The 17500-nt window shown below is 47.2% G+C and overlaps 1 protein-coding gene and 1 long non-coding RNA gene across 2 annotated transcripts in view; both read right to left on the bottom strand.

Moving 5' to 3' along the window:
• Positions 1-17500, bottom strand: part of tmem266 (transmembrane protein 266) — a 274260-nt gene that overhangs the window by 216989 nt on the left and 39771 nt on the right. The gene's annotated exons all lie outside the window — the stretch shown is intronic.
• Positions 3061-6891, bottom strand: LOC134447956 (uncharacterized). Its single transcript, XR_010034648.1, has 5 exons — positions 6644-6891; positions 6168-6264; positions 6001-6085; positions 5780-5865; positions 3061-3975 (listed from the first exon to the last, which is right to left on the bottom strand). It is a non-coding gene; the product is annotated as an uncharacterized LOC134447956 (long non-coding RNA).

Raw genomic sequence — 17500 nt, 5'->3', positions numbered from 1 at the left:
CAACACAGACATAGCACCCTGTCCAACCTTGGATCATTCCCACACAAGCAAATGTGCACACACACACACACACACACACACACACAGACACACAGACACAGACACACACACACACACACACACACACACACACACACACACACACACACACACACACACACCATATACAGTACTCCAACCAATCATTGATGAGAGGAGTCCTCTGTGTAAGCCACATCAGGGCAATATGACAAACTGCTGCAGCTGCCTGTAGTACTGACTATACACATCAGACTGCCTGTGAAGACATAGATACACACATGCCCGCACACCAGAGGCGATTCCTCATTGAGTACAAGGGAGGCGCTGCCTCCTGTCCAAAATCACGGAGAATAGTATGTAAACTAATGCTTTACACGACTTAATAACATTGCTATTTCAGACCCACCTCCATAGAAAATGCATGTGCTCAACTTAGAGATGAAACCAATCTGTAATAAGATCCCGAGGCTCGCATACGTTTTTTTTCCCGCTCATGACAACGCAAGCGAGTCGAGTCTCAATGGACTTCAATGGCATGTGGGATTGTACGCTTTTTCAATGGCAAAATGCTAAACGGTCATTGGCTATTGCCGTGAAATGTTTTTGATTTTGAGACTGAGCCTCACTGGGAGTGAATGGAGAGGAGAGAGCGGGGGGAGGGATCGGAGACTGAGGCTCCGACTTGTAATTGGGTAAACCTTGTGTCAGTAGGCTACAGTAGTCCAAATGCAAATATGTTATTAATTTGAATGAGAAGTTGCGTCGTGGTAACCAGTGAGGAAGCTATTCATTGCGGTGTACTCCAGTTTTGTGTACATATTCTTGTAAACCTAGTGTTGCGAATAAAGTCTTAATAGTGGCACGTCCTTATCCTTTTTAATCTCCCAATTCAAAAGTTGAGGTTGTCTACTTCTCGTTAGGGCTAGCTTGCAAGAAAGCTAGAGAGCTATGCAAAATGCCAAGCATTGTGGATTAAATTCTGGCGAATTCCAGTCGTCCTTATGAGGAGAAAATGAATATCAAGGAGCAGAGCAGAGCACTGCCTAATATTGACTTGGTGAAAAAGGTAGGGAAGAACAACCGTTTCTTTTGAGCTTTCGTGGTGTCTGATCAACTGGTTAACTGCCAAGTCCCGTTTCCTACTGTGTTGGCAATGTCTGGTAAATAATTAAAGATTTTGCGACCTCTAGTGGTAAGTTAAGCCGTGCACCCAGTAATGAACAATTTCCGGTAACACTTTATAATAAGTACCCCTTTTTGAGCATTAGTTAACCCTTAGTTAAGCCTTATTTAAACATTAGTTAACCCTTAGTGAAGCACAAGTTAGTCATTATGTAAGTATTATTTCTTATTTCTTAATCATTAACTACTACCGTTAGTAAATGGTTTGTGTGTACTGATGTAACTGTTCGCTAAGCAAAGTTAAGCCTTAGTTAAGCCTTATTTTTAACATTAGTTAACCCTTACTGAATCACAAGTTAGGCATTATGTAAGTATTATTTCTCATTTCTTAATCATTAACTTCTACCGTTAGTAAATGGTTTGTGTGTGCTGATGTAACTGTTCGCTAAGCAAAGTTAAGCCTTAGTTAAGCCTTATTTTAACATTAGTCAACCCTTAGTGAATCACGAGTTAGCCATTATGCATTTCTTGGTAATGATTCGTTTATGGTGATTGAACTTTCTGATAAGCATTAGTAAACCATCATTAAAATGTCAGATAACCCACCTTTATTTATGAAAAAACATTATCTCTTTGTTGCCTCCTACCACCTAACCATTACCAAGTACTATTAGGCATGTATGGCAACAGTTTGTAAACTCTTGCTTTAGCATTATTGAAATCTTAATTAACCCTTTTGTAATGGTTAGTGTGTGATGACTGGTAACATGGCAAACAGTAAGTTGAGGCTCATGTGACTGCCCCTCATGGATGTTTCTGGACATTAACAAATGACTTGATAAGCATTGCTTATGCATTATCAAGGATTTATAACCCATTACTTAAGTATATCTGGGGAACTGATCTAAAGTGAAAACCTTCCCATGCTTTACAACACATTAACAAATGACTTGTTAAGCATTGCTTATGCATTATCAAGGATTTACAACCCATTACTTAAGTATATCTGGGGAACTGATCTAAAGTGAAAGCCTATTATGGCTTCACAACACATTAACAAATGATTTGATAAGCATTGCTTATGCATTATCAAGGATTTACAACCCATTACTTAAGTATATCTGGGGAACTGATCTAAAGTGAAAGCCTGTTATGGCTTCACAACACATTAACAAATGATTTGATAAGCATTGCTTATGCATTATCAAGAATTTTCAACTCATTACTCACTAATATCTGGGAAACGTTTAAAGTGAAAACCTTTCCATGCTTTCCAAAACATCAACAAATGACTTGATCAGCATTGCTTATGCATTATCAAGGATTTATAACCCATTATTTAAGTATACCTGGGGAACTGATCTAAAATGAAAGCCTGTTAAGGCTTTACAACACATTAACAAATGACTTGATAAGCATTGCTTATGCATTATCAAGGATTTAAAACCCATTACTTAAGTATATCTGGGGAACTGATCTAAAGTGAAAACCTGTTCAGGCTTTACAACGAATTAACAAATGACTTGATAAGCATTGCTTATGCATTATCAAGAATTTTAAACTCAATACCAACTCATATCTGGCAAGCTTTTAAAGTGAAAACCTTTCCATGCTTTCCAAAACATCAACAAATGACTTGATAAGCATTGCTTATGCATTATCAAGGATTTATAACCCATTACTTAAGTATATCTGGGGAACTGATCTAAAGTGAAAACCTGTTAAGGCTTCACAACACATTAACAAATGACTTGATAAGCATTGCTTATGCATTATCAAGTATTTATAACCCATTACTTAAGTATATCTGGGGAACTGATCTAAAGTGAGAACCTGATAAGGCTTTACAACGCATTAACAAATGACTTGATAAGCATTGCTTATGCATCATCAAGGATTTAAACTCCATTATTTAAGTATATCTGGGGAACTGATCTAAAGTGAAAACCTGTTAAAGCTTTACAACGCATTAACAAATGACTTGATAAGCATTGCTTATGCATTATCAAGGACTTACAACTCATTACTACGGCATATCTGGGGAACTTTTAAACTGAAAATCTTTCCATGCTTTCCAAAACATCAATAAATGACTTGTTGAGCATTGCTTATGCATGGGAGGCAACATCTGAGAGATCTTACTATTCTCATCAAAAATATTTACAAACCACTTACACAATACATTTGAGATGTGAGATGATGTGCTTCATGGTAACGGTAACACAAGACAGACAACTTCAATATCTTTAACTATTTAATTTTTAAAAGTAACAGTTATCAGCTTAAACAGTAACACAATGAAGAAAGAGAGATGAGGACTAGCAAAATGAAGAGAATAGATGAGGGGAGAGCTTGTGGAGAAGAGAGGGAGGCAAGAGAAGAGATATAGTGCATTCATTAATCAAAATTTTCTACTAGGGCCGGTGGCGTTCATGTGTGCTTCGGATGTCAGTGTTTGATATTTACGTAATTACCACATGAACGCACAATTAGGAACTGTACTGCATTTAAAAGATATTTTCTACTGGGCAGCAGCAGCGAGCCCGTACTTTTGAGCTCAGCCACTTTGCACTGTAGTTCAGGATTTCCCAAAATAGTTTTTATAATAAAAATATATTGAGAGTCTGTAATAGTGATCTAAAGTGAAAGCTGTAGAAACTGCATGATGACTTCTGTTCAGCTATGAAAATACTCCGGGTGTCGGCGGGCGTTATGGGAGAGAGGTGGCCGGGCGTTCACGGCCGCTATGGGAGATAAGGGTTAAAGGAACTTCTCTGACGATGGTGGTCCTTTGTAAAAAGTTTCAGGGGTAAACCGCCTTCATGATGCTACCTGTGAGGAAACAAACAAAAAAAGCACAGTTTTCAATTATGGGCAATATTATTGGACACAAGTCATGTAGAAAGCAATATGCACTAAGAAGCAGGAACTCAGACCGTTATCGACTTTTTCCATATACAGTCCCTTCCAAAGGGTTTGGAACAGAAAGGCGCATGACATTGGAGTACATCTCGTCTTATTTAAACCTACTGTATAAACATGCCATAGGGTCATTTCACGTGAAATCAGACACTTTGGGACCCAACCGACACCAGTGTTAATTTCGTGACGAAATATTTTCGCCATAATTATCGTTAACGATTGTTTTTCCCCTGACAACAATAAAACGATAACGAAAAAAACAGCATGTGTTTGTACGAAAAATATAACGATATTGATTTATATTTTCGTCAAAAAAATAAAAATGTGACTACAATACCATCGGAGACGAAAACCAATAGGAAGCATTTTTGTTAATATGTCACTGAAACATTGAAAAAGAATTTCCTGATCTTTCGCAAGTCGCGACCCATCTGCTCCGCGTCTCCCTCCCCTCCCTCACACACACACAAACACGCAGGCACAGTGACAGGCAGCGTCGGTGCTGCACGCCCGTGACCTTTTTTTAACAGCAGTAGCCTACTTTTCAGGGCAATCCTGGCTGGACAAAAATATTGTTGCCTATTTATCCATGACGAAGAAGTTTATGCAGTCATGAAATAGTGGTGGTGCTGTCTGTCCTAAAGTAGCAAACATCTTTTATTTCTCCACTCCCAGTCGCTTTCATGAACCTGCTACCCGACGGTCGTTGTCTGATCTTTTTTCAATGTTCGCTAATGTTTGTAATTTAAGGGTCTATGCGTTGGTACAAGCCTTCTGATAAGAATCACTTTAGTGCTGATCGCAAAGGATTCGGAAGTGTGGAGTTTTGCGACTTGTTTCAGTCAAGGACACTGAAATAGGAAGTAAACGGCCTTTCCACGCTTTCATGTGCGTTTTTCCAATAACACCTTGCGAATGCATGCAACATGGACACAACCATGTCAACGAGAGCGCGTATGCCATCACAACTTCGCATCAAGCAAATAATATGCAACAGCTTGCAATACGCGCACGAGGGAGAGAGAGAGAGAGAGAGAGAGAGAGAGAGAGAGAGAGAGAGAGACACGTCTTCCAACAGGTGCCTGTAGGCTACCCCGCGACGCTCTTGATTACTGGTATACCCACAAGTATTTTTTCATAACGTGCAGTCCCGTTTTTCCCCCAAAGTCGTAAAATATCGACAGAGCTTTATGAGTGTCGTGGCCATGATTTTTTTTTACACATTGGACGCACTGGCTTATAAGACACTCTGGCAGTTTTGACAATATTTCATGATTACAATATGTCATTTTAATCATTGATTTCCCCAAATTGTATTTTAGTTTGACAATTTTATAGAGAAGTGTAGACAAGAGGAAATGATATTTTGGTTGACTAAAATTATTTTAGATTTCATCGACTAAAATTGTATGAATTTTAGTCAGCTAAAACTAGACTAAGACAAAAATGATTTAGATGACTAAATTGTGACTAAAACTAAAATTGCATTTTCGTCAAGAGACTAAAACTAAATTAAAAATTCCTCTCAAAATTAACACTGACCGACACGGATTTCAAATCATACTTGCTGTGCCTGATTAGTAGCAAGGTAGCACCCCAGAACTGCATTTGTGCGAATCTGACACCAATATTAAGGGAGAAACAGACTAGCGAAGGTTTACATATGAGGGTAGGGTATAGTCTACATGTTTCTGACATTGGCTCAGCAACTCACCCTATTGGACCATCCTCCATTCCTGGTTCCATCCCCCTGGGTGCTCGGTGCTGGCTGTGTCAACGTGCATGGGTGGCTACCCAACACTGTTCAAAAACATGATGAGATTTAGATGAGATTTAATATCAGACAAAATATTTATTACATATCACTATAAGCAAATACTGTGTCGAGCCCTACATAGCCTAAATAAACAAAACAGTGCCAGCATGCATACTTACACTGGGTCTGCGTCAGGGGGCACTTCCAGGAGATCTGGTCAATACTGTGTCACTGGTGTCAACAGTGAGTGGGCTGAACGTTCATCTGTACAATGTAAACAAACATTTAATTATTTCCCATACACCTAAAACAATTACATGTGTATGACATTAGCTCACTAACTCACCCTATTGGGTCATCCTCCACTCCTGGGTCCATCCCCATGTGCCATGGGTGCCCGCTGCTGGCTGTGTCAACATGCATGGGTGGCTGGCTACCCAACACTGTTCAAAAAACATGATGATTTAGATGAGATTAAATGTCACAAAAACAATGCCAGCATGTATACTTACACTGGGTCTGCATCAGCGGGCACTTCCACTTATCAAATAAATCTGTCATGAGCCAACAACTGAGAGAGGAAAAAGTCAAGTCACAATTTAGCTTTCATGACAGTAAATTACTACATGAGTGCAAATAAATACATCAGCAGGTTCACAACGCCATGAATTATTTCTGAGGTCAGTAGCCTACTGTAAGAAAGCTTGGGACAAATCATTCATGCAGTCATTTCAGAAGTCAGTAGGCTTAAGCTTACCTCATCTAAACATACAAAAAACAACATGACTCACTACAAAGACCTCAGAAAAGAAACTAACTAACATTTATGGTAGTCCAACACCGTTAGTAATGTGCCAATCTCTTTGCCTACATCTGCAAAGCTACTCAACGTGACACCCCCTCTCCGTTTGTTTACATCCGGCGTCCACCTCTCCCCAATGCAATGAATTAGCTATGCACGATGGGCATGAGATTGTGTATCTTGCAAGCGACAGGGATTCATCTTTCAAATAAGAAAGGACTATGCAGGCAATTGCATGTCTGTTCAGTGAATATCAAAACATTTTAGCAGCCAAACTTACTTGGATGCAACAGCAGCAGCAGGAGTAGGCAGTAGACAGCAGCAGGCAGGCAGCTCATCGCATGCTCTTCTCGCATCGCTCCAACTTCTCGTGTCAACTTTGATTAATACTTCCGACACTGTCAACATCCACATGCCGATACGTCCGCGAAAACACCTTGAAATGACGACTCTTCTCCGTTTAGACTTGTAATTGTCCTTCAGCAATATAAACCGTGAACACTGAACAAGACACTACTTCCTCAAAGTGTAATGTGTCCCCTCAAAGAACGTCCCCTGGAAACGCATCACTGATCACAAAACAACATCCGGTCGATTAACCACTTCCTGGAATATTTGAATTATCAGAGACGATGCTAATTAGAATAGAGAATCTTTGGTATTACCCCTGTAATTAAGAGATCAGAGATTTCTAAAACTAGTGAAAAAGAGTTACAAAGTTAATTGTGTTTCCTGCTGGCCATTTTCGGTTGTTTTGACGGAGAGTAATGAGTATGACTGAGCTGTATTTTACCGCGATTTCAATGTGTCATTTCAACAGTATTGTAACGACCTATGTTATAGATTTAATGTTAAGTGTGTTCTTGATTGCTGATGTGTTCTCGTGTTGTTTCTATGTGTTTCCCCTTTGCCTCGTACCCTGTCTCCAGTGTGTCTGTTGTTTATCTGTTGTTGTGGGATTCTGCGTTCTGGGGGGCGGGGGGCTAGGGGTTAGAATGTTGCGCGTGAGAAGTGGTTGTCAAGAGTTACAGGTTGAGATGTTTGGCTGCCTGTTTTTATGCGCCGCTGTGTTGGCGAGTTAATAAACCTTCCTGAGGAATATCACCCGTTCACCTCATTCTTCCAGCCCTCGGAAACGCTACAATTGGTGTCAGGAGTAAAGCGGTTTGTTTATTTTATTTTTTTCCTCTCACGTTTCGTTTCGTTTAGTGTCAGTACCATTTGAGCTAGCCGGTTATCAGTGACAGTTAGCATCTGGCTTGTGCGGCGTCTGGTATCATTACGGCCAGTTTTATTGTTCTTTATTTATTTCGTTTTGACTACGGGACATGATGGAGAGGGTTCCTAGCGTGAAAGTGAAGAGGGAGGCAGAAAGTGATCCGGAGTTAGGTTCATCGTCATACCAGAGACTTTTACGGACTCGGTCCCGGCTGAGGGAGGAGACCTTGAGGCTGGCTGCTTCAGCGGGAATTTCGCGTTCGAGCGCTGGCTTGGAACCTCTGCGCGAGGGGAGAGGAGTTCCAGCTGCGAATGTAAACACACAACATGGCGGCGCCCGCAACACCACGGCGACAGCAGCAAACCTGAAGACACCAAAGTATGCAGGCAAGTCGGAGTGGGAGGCTTTCCATGCCCAATTTGAGTTATTAGCACAGGCTAGTGGGTGGACTGTACAGGACAAGGCCCTCCAATTAGCGATGTGTCTCACCGATGATGCCTTGCAATGCCTGCTGTTATTGTGTCCAGTGGATAGGCAAGACTATGGGGCTTTAGTGGGGGCTTTGAAGAGGCGGTTTGGGCAGTGCGTGCAGCCTGGCCTTATTAAGAACGAACTGAGCAACAGAGGCAGGCTGCCGGGGGAACCGCTGCGGGTCTTGGCCAATGATATCGAGAGCCTCACCCGCCGGGCCTACGGTCACATGTCTCCAGCTGTGCAGAGCGAGTTGGCGCGGGACCAGTTCATTAGGGCTTTGTCCCCCACTGAGCTACGTGTTCATGTCCAGCTGGCACACCCACAGTCGCTGCAGAGTGCCCTAGAGCTGGCTGTGGAGAGGGAGATCGTGTGGGGTGTGTCGGGTGATGGCGGGCGCAGTGAGGGCACCCCTATAGCCAGGGCCGCGATGGGGAACAGCATGGCGCCTGAGAAACCAGCGTGGGTGGCAGAGGTCACGGAGCTGATTCGCGCTGTGTCCTTGCAGTCATCACAGAACGCACGCCCAGGGCCTAGGTTGTGCTGGGGGTGTGGCCAGCCAGGGCATCTCCTCCGGCAGTGCCCCAACTTACCCAATTCTCCGGGAAACGGTGTGGGGTCCGTATAGGGGAGGCTGTACGGACCCCAGCCCCAACCCCCTCCTCTTCGTCGTCTGCGGGAGGGGCCCAGCAGCGCCGTCGGGGAGGCCTTGCCTCATCTCCCCCTGAAGCAGACGACAGCTCGCCGCCTGTTTCCTCCCCCTCTTCCTCACCGGCAGGAGGGGCCCGACAGCGCCGACGGGGAGGCCTTGCCTCATCTCCCCCTGAAGCAGACGACAGCTCGCCGCCTGCTTCCTCCCCCTCTTCCTCACCGGCAGGAGGGGCCCGACAGCGCCGACGGGGAGACCTTGCCTCATCTCCCCCTGAAGCAGACGACAGCTCGCCGCCTGTTTCCACCCCCTCTTCCTCACCGGCAGGAGGGGCCCGACAGCGCCGACGGGGAGGCCTTGCCTCATCTCCCCCTGAAGCAGACGACAGCTCGCCGCCTGTTTCCACCCCCTCTTCCTCACCGGCAGGAGGGGCCCGACAGCGCCGACGGGGAGGCCTTGCCTCATCTCCCCCTGAAGCAGACGACAGCTCGCCGCCTGTTTCCACCCCCTCTTCCTCACCGGCAGGAGGGGCCCGACAGCGCCGACGGGGAGACCTTGCCTCATCTCCCCCTGAAGCAGACGACAGCTCGCCGCCTGTTTCCACCCCCTCTTCCTCACCGGCAGGAGGGGCCCGACAGCGCCGACGGGGAGGCCTTGCCTCATCTCCCCCTGAAGCAGACGACAGCTCGCCGCCTGCTTCCTCCCCCTCTTCCTCACCGGCAGGAGGGGCCCGACAGCGCCGACGGGGAGGCCTTGCCTCATCTCCCCCTGAAGCAGACGACAGCTCGCCGCCTGTTTCCTCCCCCTCTTCCTCACCGGCAGGAGGGGCCCAGCAGCGCCGACGGGGAGACCTTGCCTCATCTCCCCCTGAAGCAGACGGCAGCTCGCCGCCTGTTTCCTCCCCCTCTTCCTCACCAGCGCCAACCTACGGCAGCCTTCCCCCTTTGGATGTGGTGGTAGTCGGACGCACCTGCGTTGGGGACTTTTGCCACATACCGGTGACTGTTGAAGGGGTCCCCTGCACGGCCCTTGTAGACACCGGGTCCACAGTGACTCTGGTGAGGCCGGATGTGGTGCCCGACCATACTCCACTGGAACCCACCACTGTGCAGCTGCGCACGGTCACGGGTGGGTTGGCCCCAATGAAAGGCCGGGGCATGTTGACTCTGACCGTGGGAGGGAGGGTCATCCGTCATCCTGTGTGGGTGGCGAGTGTGCAGGACCCGTGCATACTGGGGTTGGACTTTTTGAAGACTACGGGCTGTCAGCTTGATCTGGGGGGGGGCACGCTGAGCTTCCGAGAGGGGCCCGCCCTCCAGTTGTCAGCCGTGTCGCCCTCAGCGTCGGGGCCCGTAGCCCTGGCCGCCCGCGATGTTACCACCTCTGCGCCTCGGGTCGGTGTTCCTCCCCAACGCCCTCCAACCCCACTCCGACACTCTGCTGCCCCCCTGCTGTCACCCTCTCAGGTGGCGGGGAGCCCCAGGTCATCTACACCCGGCGGGGTTGCACCGGTTCCTGCCAGTGGGAGCTGTTCGTCCCCCGTTCCGCTTCCCCTGAGGGAGGAGGCCCAGCACTCTGCCCTGGTTGAGATATGGAGGGAGAACTGCGAGGGCTTGGACACCCAGCAACAGGAGCAGTTGTGGTTGCTCTTGTCCGAGTTCCAGGACAGCTTTGCGCAGGGTGAGAACGATGTGGGGCGAACTCCACTAGTAGAGCATGAGATCAACACTGGGGACGCTCGCCCTATAAAGTGCAGACCCCGTCGACTTCCGCTGGCACGCCAGGAGGCATGCGACCAGGAGGTCTGGAGAATGCTGCAGGCCGGCATCATTGAGCCTTCGGACAGTCCCTGGGCCTCACCCGTGGTAATGGTACCCAAAAAGAACAGTACGTGGCGCCTGTGTCCGGACTACAGACCCTTGAATGGGGTGACCAGGAAGGACTCATACCCATTGCCACGGGTGGACGAGTCTCTGGACTTGGTGTCTGGGTCATCCTGGTTCTCCTCTTTGGACCTCCGCTCCGGCTACCACCAGGTGCCCTTGTCACCAGACGCGGTGCCGAAGTCAGCTTTCTGCACGGGTCGGGGCCTCTGGCAGTTCAAGGTCCTCAGCTTCGGTCTGTGCAATGCTCCAGCCACCTTTTCCCGACTCATGGACCGGGTACTGGCTGGCGTTCCCCGCCAGGAGTGCCTGGTCTATTTGGACGACATCTTGGTTCACGGCGGTTCGTTTGAAGCGGCGCTGGAGTCACTGCGTCGGGTGCTGGGAAGGATCCGAGGTGCTGGCTTGAAACTCCACCCGGACAAGTGTCACTTCATGCGGCGTCAGGTGACTTTTCTAGGGCACCGTGTAGGGGGGGAGGGCGTCGGCACGTTGGAGGACAAGGTGGAATCTGTGCGCAGCTGGCCCGTCCCCACCTCGCCAGCGGACTTGAAAAGTTTCCTGGGCCTGGCATCCTATTACCGGAGGTTTGTGCGAGGGTTTGCTTCCATTGCGTCTCCCCTGTTCCAGCTGCTGCAAAAGGACCAGGTCTTTTCATGGACAGACAGCTGCCAGGAGGCTTTTGCTCAGCTGCGCCAGGCCCTGTGCGAGGCCCCAGTGCTGGCCCCGCCGAACCCCTCCCTGCCGTTTGTTCTGGACACTGATGCTAGCGGGGTGGGCGTCGGAGGAGTGCTGTCACAGCCAGGGCCGGATGGAGAGAAAGTCGTGGCGTACTTCAGCCGCTCCTTCAACAAGGCTGAGCGACGCTACTGTGTCACCCGCCGTGAGCTCTTGGCAGTGGTGCTCTCCATACGCCACTTCCGTTACTACCTGTGCGGCCTGCCTTTCACCATCCGAACTGATCACTCCGCTCTTCAATGGCTCATGTCGTTCAAGGAGCCCGAGGGGCAGGTTGCCAGGTGGTTGGAGGAGCTGCAGGCCTACGATTTTACTGTGGTGCACCGGGCCGGGGCACAACATGGTAACGCCGACGGTCTCTCTCGTCGCCCCTGTGCTGCAGAGGGGTGTCACTACTGTGAGCGCAGGGAGCAGCGTGAGCAGGAGTTATGCGAGCAGGAACACCAGCTGGCCGTGCGGCGGGCCAGCACCATCACATGCAGGGAGCTCCAGGCGGTGGACGCGCCGGAGTGGAGGCGACAGCAGGAACTGGACCCCGACGTGCTGCCGGTACTGCGGTGGGTGGAGGAGCGGCAGAGGCCGCCGTGGGAGGAGGTGGCCAGGCTCTCTTTAGCCACCAAGGGCCTCTGGGCCAAGTTTCCTGCCCTCCGTCTACAGGACCGCGTGCTACAGAGGGCGTGGAAGGAGCCGGCCACGGGGGAAGAGATCTGGCAGGTGGTGGTCCCCAAGGGCCTGAAGACAGCGGTGTTGGAGGCGGTACATGGGACTGCAGGATCGGGGCACTTCGGGGTGGGTAAGACCCTGCGCCGCCTTCGACGGGGGTACTACTGGGGCCAATTCCGCCGGGATGTGGAGGACCTCTGTCGACACTGTGACCCATGCACGGCCAGGAAAGGCCCGACAGGTCAGTCCCATGCCCATCTGCAGCAGCATCTTGTAGGGGCCCCCATGGAAAGGGTGGCCGTGGACGTGATGGGCCCCCTTCCCCGCACCGACAAAGGTAACACCTACATTCTGTCTGTCATCGACTACTTTACCAAGTGGCCTGAGGCATACGCCCTTCCCAATCAGGAGGCAGAGACTGTGGCTAATGCCCTAGTGCAGGGCATCTTTAGTCGATTTGGCCTGCCTGACACCCTCCACAGCGACCAGGGAAGGAACTTTGAGTCCCGGGTGTTCTCGGCCATGTGCAGTCGCCTGGGCATCCACAAGACCCGTACCTCCCCGCTAAGGCCCCAGAGCGACGGCCTGGTGGAGAGGCTCCACCGTACTCTGGGTCAGCAGCTGGCCATACTCACCTCTGAGCATCAGCGAGACTGGGACGAACATTTGCCGTTGGTGCTCATGGCCTGCCGGTCAGCAGTTCAGGAGTCCACCGCCTGCACTCCCGCCCTTCTTATGCTCGGGAGGGAACTCCGTACACCGGCTGAGCTGGCGTTTGGCCGTCCACCAGACGCCCCGGCCGCTCCCGCCGGCCCTGAGTATGCCAGCCAGCTTCAGGCTCGCCTCGAGTCGGCTCATGCATTCGCACGGGTACAACAAGAGAAGGCGGGCGCCCGGCAGAGGCGCAACTACGACATCAGGGCCAGAGGACGTCATTTCCAGCCGGGGGAGCTGGTCTGGGTATACAACCCGCAGAGGAAAAAGGGCCGTTGCCCAAAGCTGGACAGCTCCTGGATGGGTCCCTGCCGAGTGCTGGAGAGGATGGGCGAGGTGGTGTACAGGGTTATGTTGCCGCCACGTGGCCGAAAGGTGGCGCTGCACAGAGACAGACTGGCCCCGTATCGTGGCAGCGCAGCCCCCCTGTTCCCTGGCCCACCACTCTCGCCTGCCTGTCCCCCGACACGTCCCGACCCCCCTGCTCACCCCTCACGGCCAAGACTCGTTCCGGGGAACCCCACCCCCGCCCAGGGGGAGTCTGGACCACAGCCCCACTCCCCGGCCCCCAACGGTGGCGCGCAGTTTCCAGGGTCATCATCCCCAGTGTCCCACCCTAGCCCCTCAACCCCCCACTCCCTGCCAGGCTCTCCAGCAGGGCACCCCAGCCCTGTTCACTCCCCGCCGCCGCTGCCTCCTGAGTTGCCCCCCCCCTCAGGCTCCGGGATGCTCCCCAACGTGTCTCCTGCCTCTGCGGGAGTCACGCCCCCACCAGTGCCACCCTCCCCGGTGGCTCGCCCTCGCCGGGTGCGAAGACCTCCTCGGCGGTTGGCAGACTTTGTTTGTTCCCTCGGGGGCGAGGAACTTTGTGGTGGGGGGGTAGTGTAACGACCTATGTTATAGATTTAATGTTAAGTGTGTTCTTGATTGCTGATGTGTTCTCGTGTTGTTTCTATGTGTTTCCCCTTTGCCTCGTACCCTGTCTCCAGTGTGTCTGTTGTTTATCTGTTGTTGTGGGATTCTGCGTTCTGGGGGGCGGGGGGCTAGGGGTTAGAATGTTGCGCGTGCAGAAGTGGTTGTCAAGAGTTACAAGTTGAGTTGTTTGGCTGCCTGTTTTTATGCGCCGCTGTTTTGGGCGTGTTAATAAACCTTCCTGAGGAATATCACCCGTTCACCTCATTCTTCCTGCCATCGGAAACGCTACAGTATTCTGGTCAAGGTAAAATAAAATAAAATATATATATAGGCCTATATTAAAAACGTTTAAAAAAAAAAATCAATGTCACTGTTAGTTGTACAGCAGATACCCACACATATGAGGTATCAAAATTATGGTTGAGATGTCCAGTTTTTTTTTTTGGACTTTCAGTTATGGTGCAGTTGTTTACAAATTGTGTCAGAGTGAATTCTGAGGGTTAACATTACTTGTCCACCTAAGCAGTTGTATGTCTCTATGCAAGTGGGTGTTTGAGTACTCTATTAGTTGTAGAGAACAATATTGCTTAGCAAATTTTGTTAACTAGCATGCTAACTAGCGATTTCTGCTATTTTGCTCTGTGCTTGCAATGGCTCAAATGGAGGGGAATGTTTTGCGCTTAGTGTAAGCTTAATCTACCTTTTGGCAGTAGCCTACAAATAACAAAATTAATGTTTAAACTGTGCTTTTTTATTTGTTTCCTCACAGGTAGCATCATGAAGGCAGTTTACCCTTAAAAAAAGGACCATCATCGTCAGAAAAGTTCCTTTAACCCTTTAGCTCCCATAGAGGCCGTGAACGTCCGGCCACCTCTCTCCCATAACGCCCGCCGACACCCGGAGTATTTTCATAGCTGAACAGAAGTCATCATGCAGTTTATACAGCTTTCACTTTAGATCACTATTACAGACCCTCAATACCTATATTTTTATTATAAAAAATATTTTGGGGAGATCCTGAACTACAGTGCAAAGTGGCTGAGCTCAAAAGTAGCCTACGGGCTCACTGCTGCTGCCCAGTAGAAAATATCTTTTAAATGCAGTACAGTTCCTAATTGTGCGTTCATGTGGTAATTACCTAAATACCAAACACTGACATCCGAAGCACACATGAACGCCACCGGCCCTTGTAGAAAATTTTGATTAACGACTTTACGAGCTGATGACGTACACAACAGCTGGCTCTACTCTCACCATGGCAACCGCTAAGTTGAAATACTCAAAAACCAGCATTCAGTATGTTCAAATAGTCATGGTAAATGACTGTCAGAAAATATTCAGCATTTTTACCTTTTGACTTCCTAATTCATTTGCTTGCTGTAGCTGATGAACAACAGTCTATTATCGTTTTATTAACAAAAAAAAATGGCCAGAGTCTCACTCTGGTCCACCATCTTTAAGTTGTAAACAACAACAAAATAGCACATGAACGCAACGCACTTGTAAATACCACTTCACAACTAGATAATATCTACTAGATAAGACCACATGAATACACTATATCTCTTCTCTTGCTTCCCTCTCCTCTCCACAAGCTCTCCCCTCATCTAATCTCTTCATTTTGCTAGTCCTCATCTCTCTTTCTTCATTGTGTTACTGTTTAAGCTGATAACTGTTATCTTTTAAAAATTAAATAGTTAAAGATATTGAAGTTGTCTGTCTTGTGTTACCGTTACCATGAAGGACATCATCTCACATCTCAAATGTATTGTGTAAGTGGTTTGTAAATGTTTTGATGAGAATAGTAAGATCTCTCAGATGTTGCCTCCCATGCATAAGCAATGCTCAACAAGTCATTTGTTGATGTTTTGGAAAGCATGGAAAGATGTTCACTTTAAAAGTTCCCCAGATATGCGTTAGTAATGAGTTGTAAGTCCTTGATCATGCATAAGCAATGCTTATCAAGTCATTTGTTAATGCGTTGTAAAGCCTTATCAGGTTCTCACTTTAGATCAGTTCCCCAGATATACTTAAGTAATGGGTTATAAATCCTTGATAATGCACAAGCAATGCTTATCAAGTCATTTGTTGATGTTTTGGAAAGCATGGAAAGGTTTTCACTTTAAACGTTTCCCAGATATGAGTGAGTAATGAGTTGAAAATTCTTGATAATGCATAAGCAATGCTTATCAAGTCATTTGTTAATGTGTTGTGAAGCCATAACAGGCTTTCACTTTAGATCAGTTCCCCAGATATACTTAAGTAATGGGTTGTAAATCCTTGATAATGCATAAGCAATGCTTATCAAATCATTTGTTAATGTGTTGTGAAGCCATAACAGGCTTTCACTTTAGATCAGTTCCCCAGATATACTTAAGTAATGGGTTGTAAATCCTTGATAATGCATAAGCAATGCTTAACAAGTCATTTGTTAATGTGTTGTAAAGCATGGGAAGTTTTTCACTTTAAACGTTTCCCAGATATGAGTGAGTAATGAGTTGAAAATTCTTGATAATGCATAAGCAATGCTTATCAAGTCATTTGTTAATGTGTTGTGAAGCCATAACAGGCTTTCACTTTAGATCAGTTCCCCAGATATACTTAAGTAATGGGTTGTAAATCCTTGATAATGCATAAGCAATGCTTATCAAATCATTTGTTAATGTGTTGTGAAGCCATAACAGACAGGCTTTCACTTTAGATCAGTTCCCCAGATATACTTAAGTAATGGGTTGTAAATCCTTGATAATGCATAAGCAATGCTTAACAAGTCATTTGTTAATGTGTTGTAAAGCATGGGAAGTTTTTCACTTTAGATCAGTTCCCCAGATATACTTAAGTAATGGGTTATAAATCCTTGATAATGCATAAGCAATGCTTATCAAGTCATTTGTTAATGTCCAGAAACATCCATGAGGGGCAGTCACATGAGCCTCAACTTACTGTTTGCCATGTTACCAGTCATCACACACTAACCATTACAAAAGGGTTAATTAAGATTTCACTAATGCTAAAGCAAGAGTTTACAAACCGTTGCCATACATGCCTAATAGTACTTGGTAATGGTTAGGTTGTAGGAGGCAACAAAGAGATAATGTTTTTTTTCATAAATAAAAGCGGGTTATCTGACATTTTAATGATGGTTTACTAATGCTTATCAGAAAGTTCAATCACCATAAACGAATCATTACCAAGAAATGCATAATGACTAACTCGTGATTCACTAAGGGTTGACTAATGTTAAAATAAGGCTTAACTAAGGCTTAACTTTGCTTAGCGAACAGTTACATCAGCACACACGAACCATTTACTAACGGTAGAAGTTAATGATTAAGAAATGAGAAATAATACTTACATAATGACTAACTGGTGATTCAGTAAGGGTTAACTAATGTTAAAAATAAGGCTTAACTAAGGCTTAACTTTGCTTAGCGAACAGTTACATCAGTACACACAAACCATTTACTAACGGTAGTAGTTAATGATTAAGAAATAAGAAATAACACTTACATAATGACTAACTTGTGCTTCACTAAGGGTTAACTAATGTTAAAATAAGGCTTAACTAAGGGTTAACTAATGCTCAAAAAGGGGTACTTATTATAAAGTGTTACCCAATTTCCCT

Source organism: Engraulis encrasicolus, chromosome 4 (assembly GCF_034702125.1).
Source record: "Engraulis encrasicolus isolate BLACKSEA-1 chromosome 4, IST_EnEncr_1.0, whole genome shotgun sequence".
Taxonomy (NCBI): domain Eukaryota; kingdom Metazoa; phylum Chordata; class Actinopteri; order Clupeiformes; family Engraulidae; genus Engraulis; species Engraulis encrasicolus.
The sequence above is the reverse complement of the archived record's forward strand: the minus strand, read 5'-3'. Positions and strand labels throughout refer to the sequence as shown.